Here is a 12,870-nt window from a genome sequence, read left to right as displayed (position 1 = left end):
TAGAGAAAGTATTACTCCAAGTAAGATATTACTATTTTATGGAGGATGCACAACTATGCTATAGGACTTCTACAGTCAAAAAGATATAAAAATTTTGAGGTGAGACAGAACCTCATGGTGGAAGGGTAAGCAGAAAACTTCTCAGCTCATGGCAGCTAGGAAACACAGTGAGGAAAGGGCCAGGGACAATATACAGTTCCCCAAGGGCATGCCTCCGATAACCTATTTCCTCTAATCAGGGCCCCATCTGCCTTTAAGACTACCTCCTAGTAGTCCATTCAAATTATTAATCCATCAAATTAGCTAATCCACTGACTAGGTTACAGCCCTCATAATGCAATCACTTCCCAAAAGTCCCACCACTGGACATTGCTGCATTGGGACCTGAGTCTTCAACACATGAGCTTTTATGTGACATTCCAGATCCAACCATAACAGATGCCCTGAGAATTACTGGTACTTCCTGTCACACTAGTTGTAATGTTACTACTTTCTCTTCTATCCTAAAAGTAGGGTGGAATTCAAGTCAGTGAAAGTGACACTTACAAGACTTTTTCTTTTTTAGTTGTTTTGGTTTATCTTATTTTAAGGCAAACCACTTGCAAACAATGGGATTTTACTAATATTAATACTGTGGTCAAAAACCACTGGGCTGGATAATAGAACCAGCACAGTCAGGGAAAGAAGATAGACTAAAGGTATGAAGTAGACTTGATGTGACTTTGTGATGACTGCATGCACAGAGAAAGAAAATGAGAATCATAAACAACTCCTAGGTAATGGCAGTATCATCATTCTCTAAGATAGCAACCTTATATTCCAATACACTGAAAAATTTAGAAGATATTAGCAATGTTTTAGACACATATGACCTATCCAAATTAAATCAGGAGGATAGAATAAACCCAAACACACCGATAATCAGCAATGATACCGAAGCAGTAATAAAAAAGACTTTCAACAAAGAAAAGCCCAGGACCAGATGGTTCTTAGATGAACTCTATAAGACCCAAAGAAAAACTAAAGCTAATCCTCCTCAAATTATTATTATTATTATTATTATTATTATTATTAGTGTGTGTGTGTGTGTGTAGCACACTATAAAGTCATTATCACTCATATATCAAAACCAGATAAGGACACAAAATGAAGAAAATTGTAGACTAATATCCCTGATAAACATAGATGCAAAACTCCTTAATAAAATATTATTAGCAACCCACATTCAAAAAAATATACTGATAAGACTGTACAGACCATGTGTGGTGGTGCACACCCAAAATCCCAGTGTCTTGGCTAAAGCAGGAGGATTACAAGTTTGAAGGCAGCCTCAACAATTTAACAAACAAGACCTTGTTTCAAAAATAACAGGGGTTGGGGGATAACTTGGTGGTATAATGCCACTGGGTTCAATCCAACATAATGCTTGGGGGCAGGGAGCTGAGCTGTACATCATGATCAAGTTGGTTTCACTCGGGGATGCAAGGTTGGTTCAACACATGCACATCAATAAATGTAATTAATCATATAAATAGAATTAAGAACAAAAATCACATGATCATCTCAACAGATGCAGGAAAAGTCTGACAAAATTCAGCACCTATTCATGTTATAAACACTGAAAAAAGAGGGGATACAAGGAGCTTACCTCGACATCATAAATGCTATATATAAGAACTACAAAGCTAACATAATATGGAACAGTAAAAAGCTGAAAGCATTTCTATTAAAATCAGAAACAAGTCTATGATGTCCACTTTCACTACTGTTATTCAATGCATACTTTGAAATTTCAGTCAGAGCAATTAAGCAAGAGAAGAAAATTAAGGAATACAAACAGAAGTCAAATTATTTGTTTGCCAATGATATAATTTTATCTATACTTAGAAGACCCCAAAACTCCACCAGATTTCTAGAGCTGATAAATTCAGCAAATTAGCTGGATAAAAAACCCCAACAATCAAATATAATAAGTTTTCTATATCCCAATAATGAACCTGATGGAAAAGAAATCAGGAAAACACTTCTATTCACAATAATCTCAACTCCCCACACCCCACCAAAGAAAAGCCCCCAAACCAAAAACCTCAGAATAAATCTAACCAAGAAGGGGAAAGACATTAGAAGATGGGACAACCTCCTGTGTTCTTGGATTGACAGATTTAATAGTTAAAATGGCCATTCTACCAAAAGTGAAATACAGATTCAATGGACTCTCCATCAAAATACTAATGGTACTCTTCACAAAACTAGAAAAAAAAAAAAGTCCTAAAATTTGTATGAAAGAAAAAAAGACATAGAATAGACAAAGCAATTCCAAACAATAAGAACAAGGATCAAAGTATCACAATAACCAACCTCAAATTATACTACAGAGCTATAGTAACAAAACCAGCATGATGTTTGCATATAAGCAGACATGAAAACTAACTGGAACAGACAGAATACAGAGACAAATCTACATATGTACAGCCATCTCATCCTTGACAAAGCTGCCAAAAATATACGTTGCAGAAAACATAGCTTTTTAAACAAATGGTGCTGGGAAAACTGGATATCCATATGTGGAAGAATGAAACTAGATCTCTACCTATAACCCTGCACAAAAGTCAATTCAAACTGGATCAAAGACCTAGAAATTAGACTGGAAACACTGCAACTGCAAGAAGAAAACACAGGATCAACACTCTAAGATATAGATGCAGGCACTGACTTCCTTAGTAAGACCCCTGAAGCTCAAGAAATAAACCAAGAATTGAAAAGTGGAATGGGATCAAATTAAAAAGTTTCTGACAGCAAAGGAAATAAGAGCATGCAGAGAAGATTATAGAATGGGAGAATATCTTTGCCAGCTATTCTTCTAACAGAGGATTAATATCCAAAGTATAAAGAACTTAAAAAAACTTCACATACACACATACCCACACACACCTCAATCAGTCCAATCAATAAATAGGAAGTGAACTAAACAAACAGTTTTCAAAAGAACAAATGCAAATGACCAGCAAATGTTCAACATTTTTAGTGGACTGCTAGTTAGAAAGACAATCATCAGGAATAGAAATAATAATAAATGCTGACGAGGATGTGGAGAGAAAGGAACACTTACACATTGTTAGTGTGACTATAAATTAGTACAACCAATATGGAAATCAGTATAGAGGTTCCACAAAAGACTAGGAATAGAATTACCACATGACCCAGCTATCCCACTCCTTGATATTTATCCAAAAGAACTGAAATAATAATACTCTAGTAATAAATGCATTCCAATGTTTGTAGCAGTGCAATTCACAATGGCCAAGTTATGGAACCAGCCTAGGTGTCTGTCAACAGATGAATGCATAATGAAAATGTGGAGTTTATATACACAATGGAGTTCCACTCAGCCATAACAAACAATAATATGTCCTTTGTTGGTAAATGGGTAGAACTGGAGATGATCATTCTAAGTGAAATAAGCCAGACTCAGAAAGTCAAGGGTAAAAGTTTTCTCTCATACAAAGACAGGAAATGGGAATCTATAGAAAAGGGTGTAGGGTGTCTCATGAAAATAGGACGGAGAATAGTAGAGAAGAGAAAGGGAATCAAGGGAATGGGAGAAGACATGGGAAAGGAGAAGAAATATGGAATAAAATTCATCAAATTATCCTATGTGCATGTATGAATATATCACAATGTATCTCACTCTTATGCATAACTGTAATGTACCAATTAAAATAAATTATAAACAGAAGAGTAGAGAAAGGGGATGGGGGGAAGGAGGAGAGAAGGGAAACAGGAAGTACTGGAAAATGAAATGAACAAAGTACGATATGTGCATACATGAATATTTTGTCACAGTGAACCCAAATAATACGTATGATTATAATGCACTAATAAAAACCATAATAAAATATAAAACAGAGTAAACAAACAAGAAGAAAAGAGTATTGGTTGCCATATCTTTTCACCTGCTAATAACTATAGACTTTGCCCACTACTATACATTAGAAAGTCCAAGGCAATACTTTTTCTTCTTTTAATATGTTTAATCTACATATTGCACAATTTATACACCTTAAGTTTACAAATCAATGGGTTTTAGTGTATTTATAGTTGTGTAAGCATCACAATTTCATTTTAGAACATTTTAATCACTAAAAAGAGAAATCTCTTGTCTATTAGCAGTGAGTTCCTTATCCATCACCTTACACTCACTAATCTACTTTATGAATTTGCCCACTTTAGGTATTCATGTAAATGGAATCATATAATATGCAGTCTTTTCTTAGCACTTTGCAAAATATTTTTAAGGTTTAAACATATAATATCACTACTGCATTCCTTTTAAATGACTAAATAATATTCCATTATACAGATATATATTTGAATGATACTTCTATCAGTTGACAGGTATTTGGGTTGTTTCTTCTTCTGGGCTTTTGTAATTGATACTGCTATAAATATTCTTGTGTGCATTTTTGTATGGACACATGTTTTCATTTCTCTTGGGTATATACCTAGGAGTAGGACCAAGGAGCCACAAGGTAATCATGTTTAATTATTTGAGGAACTTCCACTGTAATCACTGTGTGCACATGTACTTACACCTCTGAAAAGATAAAGAAATACTAGCTTCTGCTATTGTGGCTTACTGTTTTAAGCCAGCCAGTAGCTGGTAACTTAAGGGACAATATTCAAAATAACAGTAAGTTGATAAGGTTCTGAATAATCTGAAAATATATGGGAATTAAATATCCAAAAATTCCTTATAATAAAGAATTATTACATGATAAAAAATTTATTCACAAAACTATAAATTTTTAAAGATATGCCAGCTCTCTGATATTGACCACACACATATTTTTCTTTTTTCCTTTTTGAGTACTGGGGATTAAACTCAGGGCCTTAAACGTGCTAGGCAAGCACTCTACCTCTGAGCCACACCCTCAATGGCATATATATTTAAAACAGCAAAAAATATTTTGAACCACAAATGTTTTAAAATTCCTGCATTAAATTAAGTACAAAATCTATGATACTACTAATATAAACGTTATATTATTTAGTTTACATTAGAAAAATAAAACGTTAGTTGCTGATTAATGCATGGCTTCTAATCCACTGCATGATTGTTGAACAGTTACTATACTGAATTGAAAAAAGACCACTTCAGGAAACAGGTTCTAGGAATGGTGTGAAATAGAGCAAGAAATATGATTTTAAAAATATTTTTTAAGTGCACTGCTCATAACTTGGAAGAATTATTTCACACTAGGTAATTATTGCATTAGATCAAGGAGGTTAATTTAGGAACATTTTCCAAACTAGTTACACTTGAACTAGCAAGAAATGGATAAAAAGAGCTGTTGATAAGTAAAATCTTCACTATTACTTAGGCACTCCTTAGTTTCAAAACAGAATCCATTATTAAAAAGCTAAACCATTACATATAGTAAATATTGAGAATCCAAAAGAAATTAGATTTTATAATTAATTTATATGTTCTGCAGAAAATATAGTTTTTAGTTTGCTTTCTCTACCATCTTATAAATCCTATGTTATATTCAAAAACTGATTAACTTTTCACTTTCTGAAGTTTTTTGTGTATCTTTCCCTTAGGCTAAAAGCTTAACAAGCTAAAAATACACACAACCCTCCATATGTTTTCTATCTAGGTCACACAAAGTTGGAGCATCTGAATGTGCCAAGTAAGAATCTGACTCTGGTCAGTATGATGACAGTGCAAAAATGCCTCAATCAAAAATATATTATTACATGCACACCATTTTAGGTTTGATTGAACTTAGCCAAATGTATCTTGTCCCTGTTCCTACTTCATTGACAAACACTATTTGAAGAAAATGAAGTTAGATGAGATTATTCAGTATTTAATTAGTAAACCCCATTTGTAAAAACAATCTGTTACACAGAGAAAAGCAGGTTACATATAGATAATGCTGATATAGCATGTTGATACAGATGACTCCCCTTTTACAGTATGAAATAAGAGTATATTCTACTGGCTTCAAATGCAACTCATAGTTTCAATGTCTCCTCCAAAACTCATGTTAAAATTTCATTGCTATCCTAACAGAGGTAGAAACTTTAGAACTGGTTAGAGCACTACCCTCACGTTTGGATTAATGTGTACAAACTGAGTTCGTTATTTATCTCGGGTTTACACCTGTTAAAAGGATGGGTTCAGTTCAATTTTCTCTGTCTCTCATACTCACTTTCCATGTTATGATGCAGTAAGAAGGCCCTTACCACGTTCGACTCCTCGTTTTGGGGATTCCCGGTCTGCAGAAGCATGAGTCAAATAACCTACTGTCTATAATTTATCCAGCAGAAAATGGACTAAGCAACTAAATTTTTCTTGCAAATTATATGCATAAACGTATTAAACTCACAACAGAATTTCTTAAAAGCCCAAATTCTGGGGCTAGGGTTGTGGCTCAGTGGTAGAGCACTTGCCTCGCATGTGTGAGGCCCTGGGTTCGAGTCTCAGTACCGCACATAAATAAAATAAAGGTCCATTTACAACTAAAATAAATATATATTTTTTTAAAAAGCACAAATTTTTACCTTTTTTTAAAGGTATTTAACAAGTTAACATAATTGCACCGATATCTACTGCTCCAGTATATATTTATTTATTTTTATTATTAGTTGTTCAAAACATTACAAAGCTCTTGACATCATATTTCATAATATTTGATTCAAGCAGATTATGAACTCCCATTTTTACCCCGTATACATATATTTATAATATCTCTGGTTCAGAAAAGGGCAGTGACACAAATACAAGATTAGCAGCTAAGAAATTGCTAAATGGTTTGAATCCAATATAAAATTATGGATTATTCCATCACAATAGCAATAGTATTATTTAAAAAAATCTATTTTCTATAAACATAATAAGCATTGATATGATTAGACTGTTATAAGGCATAGAGGTCCAAACCAAAGGAAAAAGCAATCTGTTCAATGAAATAATATCAGAAAACTTTCCAGACATGAAGAATGAAATGGAAATCCAAATTCAAGAAGCCTACAGGACGCCGAATGTGCAAAATCACAACAGATCCACACCAAGACACATTATAATGAAAATGGCCAACATAGAGAATAAGGAGAGAATTTTAAAAGCCCAAAGAGAAAGGAATCAGATTACATATAGGGATAATGGCAGATTTTTCAACACAGACCCTGAAAGCTAAAAGATCCTGGAATAACATATTTCAAGCTCTAAAAGATAATGGGTGCCAACCAAGAATCAATCTTGTATCCAGCAAAATTAAGCTTCAGATTTGAAGATGAAATAAAAACCATCCATGATAAACAAAAGTTAAAAGAATTTATAGCTAGAAGACCAGCATTACAAAACATCCTTGGCTTTCACTTATATATTTTTATTTTATTACATATACATTGGGTGAACAGAACATTTTTCCTCAAGGCTACAAAAATCTGGTGATAGACATTTTACTTATAGAAGGGATGGGAACTAAAGAAGCTAGGCAAATGAGAAACAAAGATGGGAGAAATATTTTCATTCTATATTTTCATAAATGTGCAATTTAAAAATTAAATAAAATTGAGAAGCATTACTTTACATAATTATCAAAGATAGACTACGGAGACACATTTCTCAGCAGTGTTTTAAAACAAGAAAGATTATTTTCAAATGGTAAGCAAATCATATCATCTATATCAGAGATGTTTTTCTTGCCTAAACCCTCCCCTCCATGTCCTGTACAACTGCTCAGACTACTGAATCAGCTTCTACAGTCTTACTAAGGATTAAACATATTTGGTACATCCTCCATTGCCATGGGAATTCTTATTTTGTTAGTCTCCAAATGAACTTCTCATTTGGTTCCTTCTTGGCCACACTACAGGTAGTTCACATTCCCATGTAAGGTATACGAGATTTTTCCGAATCTAGACCCAAGTGATCTTTCTAATCTTATCATCTCTTTTCTTGCAACAGCTTTCTCTGACCTCTGATGATTCCCTGCTATTGTACATGTTGTTTCCCCTGCTTTGAATACCTTTAACCACTTGGTGTTTCTCGAGAATTATTTCTAAGGCTATCTCCTCTAATAATCTTTTAAAAATATATATATTTAGATGTAGATGGACACATATCTTTATTTTATTTATTTATTTTCATGTGGTTCTGATGATCAAACCTAGTGGCTCATATGTGCTAGGCAAGCACTCTGAGCCACAACCCCAGCCCATAGTCTTTTAAATCTAATCATATTTTAATAAAATTCACAATATCAGAAACAGTAACAATGCACATTTACTAAGCAATTACATGGTAGACCCTGGGCTAAGAATGCTTTATTTTATTTTGAAAACTTCTGCTGTCTTGATACTATTATTCCATTTTAAAGACAATGATACTGAAGCCTAGACAAGTAATATAACCAGTTAGTAATAACATGAAGATCAGAATTAGAAATCATACTTGTCTAATGCTTGATTTTCTTAATAGTTAAATAAATCCTTCCTCAGGATGAAAGGAAGATTGTGGGTAGTTTCTGGAAGTTCTATGAGTAATATACTTTTCCCATCAAGATTAAAAATATTGAAGACTTGAAGCATTTCTAATTATAGCAGATAAAGGAAAAAAAATCTTAGAAATAATTCTCATCCTATAAGAGAAGACTGTCACATAGTTCTACATGTAAGCGGTTTTTTTTTTTTTTTTGGGGGGGGGAGTGTTGGATTCAGATTTTTTTAAATATATAATAATCACAACTTATAAGCAAAATCTAATGTAATGTAAATATGTATAAAAAATTAATTACCCAATTGAAAGTAAATTTGCTTCTAATGTTAGCTAACAATATTCAACTGAAAGAAAGCAAATTGTTTTTTACATTGGCTAACTCAAGCTTTAAAATAAATACAGATCATTGTAAGTATAAGGGAAAAAAATCCTCAAAACTAACCAATGAGAAGTAAATTAAACAATAAATTTACTTAACTTTCACAAAGAGGAAGAAAAAGGAGCTAGTGTTTTTAGACCTCGAAGTGAAAACATCCTTTCCCTGTTTTCCAAAACAAAGCAGGAAGAAAAAGAGGGTTGAACTTGACATTCAAGTAATAATATTCAGAAGCTTTTCATAGAGATAATATCTATTTTGCAGTTCTTATTTAAAATATGTAAAATGAAAAAAATACATAAAATGTTTTAGGACTAAGAGACTGATTAAATAATGAATGCAAATATTATAATAACTGGCCTTCCAAAGTTGACTGCCTATGTTTTCAAACAGCCCTAAGGTTAGTAAGTATATGTTACCACCATCAAAACATAACAGTATTTGAAGTCGTTTTCTCTGCTTCTACATTATCTGTACTTCAGAAAATCATTTGGATCAGGCTGTCTGATCAAGTCTTTATCTTGGAGCCCTAAGGCAACTGCTAATTCCTCCCTTATTCACATAAAAGGATATCAAGTTGCTATTGCTTTATAAGAAAATGATTTCAGCCTTCATTTTTTATTCTCATTGAATAGAACACCTTATCTACTACATTTTGTTTCTTCTCTGTACTTGCTGTTAAACTCTCCATAACTCATTATAAATGAAGCTACCCAAACCATCTATTCTGCAACAAAACTCCATTACCCACATGGCTCTCCTGCAGAATGAGACTAAACCCACAGATTCTGAGCTTCCAAAACTCCTATCAGCTAGCTTTTTTCTTATCTTATCCTTCTCATAAGTCTTATTTTGTTCAAACAAATGTGCCAACAATATAGTTCTTTATTCTTGTAATTCTGGGCTTTTTGTTGTTGTTGTTGTTAACAAGTCTACAAAGGCTAACAAATAACATCTAGCCTATAATCATTCACTTTTCTCTCTAAACTGATTGGTTAACAAAAACTCCCTAATCATAGATAACAATTTCATTTTTTATAAGTTTTATTTCTAGAAACTTCTTTTTGGAGATCAAAATTATGTTAAGCTTCTTTTTGGAATAAGATCAAAACTATGTCAGGGTAACTCATGATGATAACTACATATTAAAGGAGATAGTCAGATGCATTCACTTGAAGATTTAAACCAGGATGTAGTACTATCATTTCCCTAAGCAATAAGTTATATAAATCAGACATTTAAAAATCTATTATGTTCTCTGTTTTCCACATGCAGTCAGTCAATCAGTCTCATTGATTCTCCCTTTTAATAGCTATCAGACACTTTGTGCTTCACATGCCTGATGTATTTATCCTGATTCAGGCCCTTATTGCCTATGATAGTATACCAGCTTCTTAAATAGTGCTCCTATTTACAGTTTCTCATAACTCCTTCCCGAAGACTAGTGCCAAACTAATTGTCAGGTTAAACATCTTGATCAGGTTACTTCTCTGCTTCAAAAGGTTTTAATGATTCCCAACAATCTATTTTTAAAATTTCAGGAAGGTTTCAAGATGATAGGTTAGAAGCACCATTCACTTGCCTGCTTCTCCAAAAGACAGAATAAAAAAATCTAGAGAATAGCTGTGTATGGAGATGGGTGACCATGAGAGAATGCGGAAGTTTACTAGTAGTGAGTCGTCAAAGACTTGGAGAAAGCCAGATATTTTAGACAGTAGAACTGAAGGTGAAACAAAGCTCCCTAGTACCAAAGACATAACAGCATAGGAGGCAGGTATAGAGGTGAGAGGTATAGTCCCAGTGAGCACCACTTGCACAGGAATCGGCACTTTGTAGAAGTATAGTCTAAACAGATGATAGATCTAGGATCTGCATAGCAAACAGGCAGAGAAGTTCTCTGCACTTCCCAGGATATCTGCATGGTGTTTTAACAGGGGGCCATCTTGAGGTCCTATATGAACTTGCTGCTCTAGGAGACAAAGGCCCCTGCATTTTCCATTCTCTGTCCCCATAGCAAGATCATTACATTAGCTCAGTAGATAACTGCTGTGAGAGTCAGTCTAGCCCCAGAAAGGAGTCTCTAACACATATCCTCTTGAGAACGGTATGCAGTGACAAACTGGACTATAATGCATAACTGAATTGAATGGAGAACACTTCCCCTTTAAAACTGATGGCTCAGAGCTTCAAGAACAGGTGGAAATGTCACATGTTCATGTGGGTGCTAGTCTTAAGATTACAAGAGTTGTGGGCAATGGTTTGCACAGGGAAAGTGCCACCCCTTCCCCCCTGCACATGCAAATCCATACTCTCTCTCTGCTCTTGGAGTAAATGGGCCAAACAGCTCTGGAGCACATCTTTGCCTGGGGACTCTAAGGTATTCCTGGCTATGGCCACAAACCACTCCCCGCTAATTGACTGGAGAACACAGGAAAGGAAAGAAGGGGAGAACAACCCCCAGCCTTTGTTCTCCTCAAGGGACATGTAGCCTAAGACAACACAGAAAAAAGATCTAATCAGCACAGATTTTGATCATTCATTCATTCATTCATTCTTGACTGTGGAGAACATCTTAGAAGTGATGAAATTTTTGTTTTTTATGTTTTTTGTTTATATATTTTTTAACTTTACTTTTCAATGTTTAATTTCTTTCCTTTTCTTTCCACTACTTTTACTTTCCTTTTTTAAATTAATTTTATTTTATTATTCTTTAACCTTTTAGTTTATATAATTTTGCCCCTTTGTTACAATGGAAATTATAGCACACTGAAGAAAGAAGCTGAAGAAGACACATGTATATGGAAAGACTTTCCATGTTTATGGATTGGGAGGATTAATATTGTTAAAATGGCCATACAGTTGAAGGTGATCTTATAGATTCAATGCAATCCCTATCAAAATATCAATGATGACATTCTTCCTAGAACTAGAAAAATTCACATTGAAACACAAAGACCTTTGAATAGTCAAAGTAATTGTGAATTAAAAGAGCAATGCTGAAGCATCAGAATACCTGATAACAATGACTTCAAGATATTGGCACAGACAACGATTTCCAAACAGGACTTCAATAATTCAGGAAAGAAAAACAAGAACTAATAGGATTACATCAAATTAAATAGCTTCTGCACAGCAAAGAAACAATCAATAGTGAAGAGACAACCTACAGATGGGAGAAAATTGTTTCAAGTTATTTATCCAACAGAAATTTACAATCCAGAATATATAAAGAACTCAAAAGAAGTAATAAAAGAATAACCCAATCAAAAAATGGGCAAATGATCTGAATGAAGACTTCTCAAAGAAGTATAAATGGCCAACAGAATACAGAAAAAAAATGCTCAGTATCTTTAATATTAATCCTGTCACTTTTATAGGTTGTTCCTACCCCAGTGAATTAATAAATGTCCACCTGCCAAGTGGAAGAACTCAGCTCTCTCTCTCTTTTTTTTTTTTTTCATTTTCTATGAGTCTCAACCAAAAGGAGAAGGAAGTGTTGAGTATGAGAGCTCATTTTTTCTGCCTTATCTCTCTGTTCAGTTGCTATCTTTAATGTTCAATGATACCATCTGCCTATAGTTCTAAGGTGCTTTAATACCTATGCTCACAGGTCACTATGGGTTAGTGCCACCAAAGTGGTGAAATACTCCTGATCTCAGCCCTTAATCACATTTATTGAATGCACTAGAAATATGGCAGTTATGAAACAGTAAAAAATCCTCTTCATCATGGAAATTATATGCTAGAGAAGGAAATAAAGACAATAAATCAAGACTATATATATTTGATAGTAGTGAATCTTAAGGAAAATATGTGTGAGGCAGGGAAAATGGTTGCTATTTTAGGGTTGATAAAGAAAGCCTCACTGAAAAAGTTTGAGATGTAAAAGATGATATAAGGAGAGGGTCAACGTTCTAGGCAAAGAAACTTATTGCAAATCCATCAGTCCTGAGTTCAAATTGTGACTGATTCCAGAAAGAAAAGA

At 33.8% G+C, this 12,870-nt stretch overlaps 1 protein-coding gene across 6 annotated transcripts in view; it reads right to left on the bottom strand.

The window, feature by feature from the left end:
- The window catches only part of PMS1 (PMS1 homolog 1, mismatch repair system component), an 80,680-nt gene that overhangs the window by 29,674 nt on the left and 38,136 nt on the right, over positions 1-12,870 (bottom strand). The window lies entirely within an intron of this gene.

The sequence above is a fragment of the Spermophilus citellus genome (genome assembly GCF_964194105.1).
Source record: "Spermophilus citellus genome assembly, chromosome: 11".
Classification (NCBI taxonomy): Eukaryota; Metazoa; Chordata; class Mammalia; order Rodentia; family Sciuridae; genus Spermophilus; species Spermophilus citellus.
This window is presented reverse-complemented; position numbering and strand designations above follow the sequence as displayed.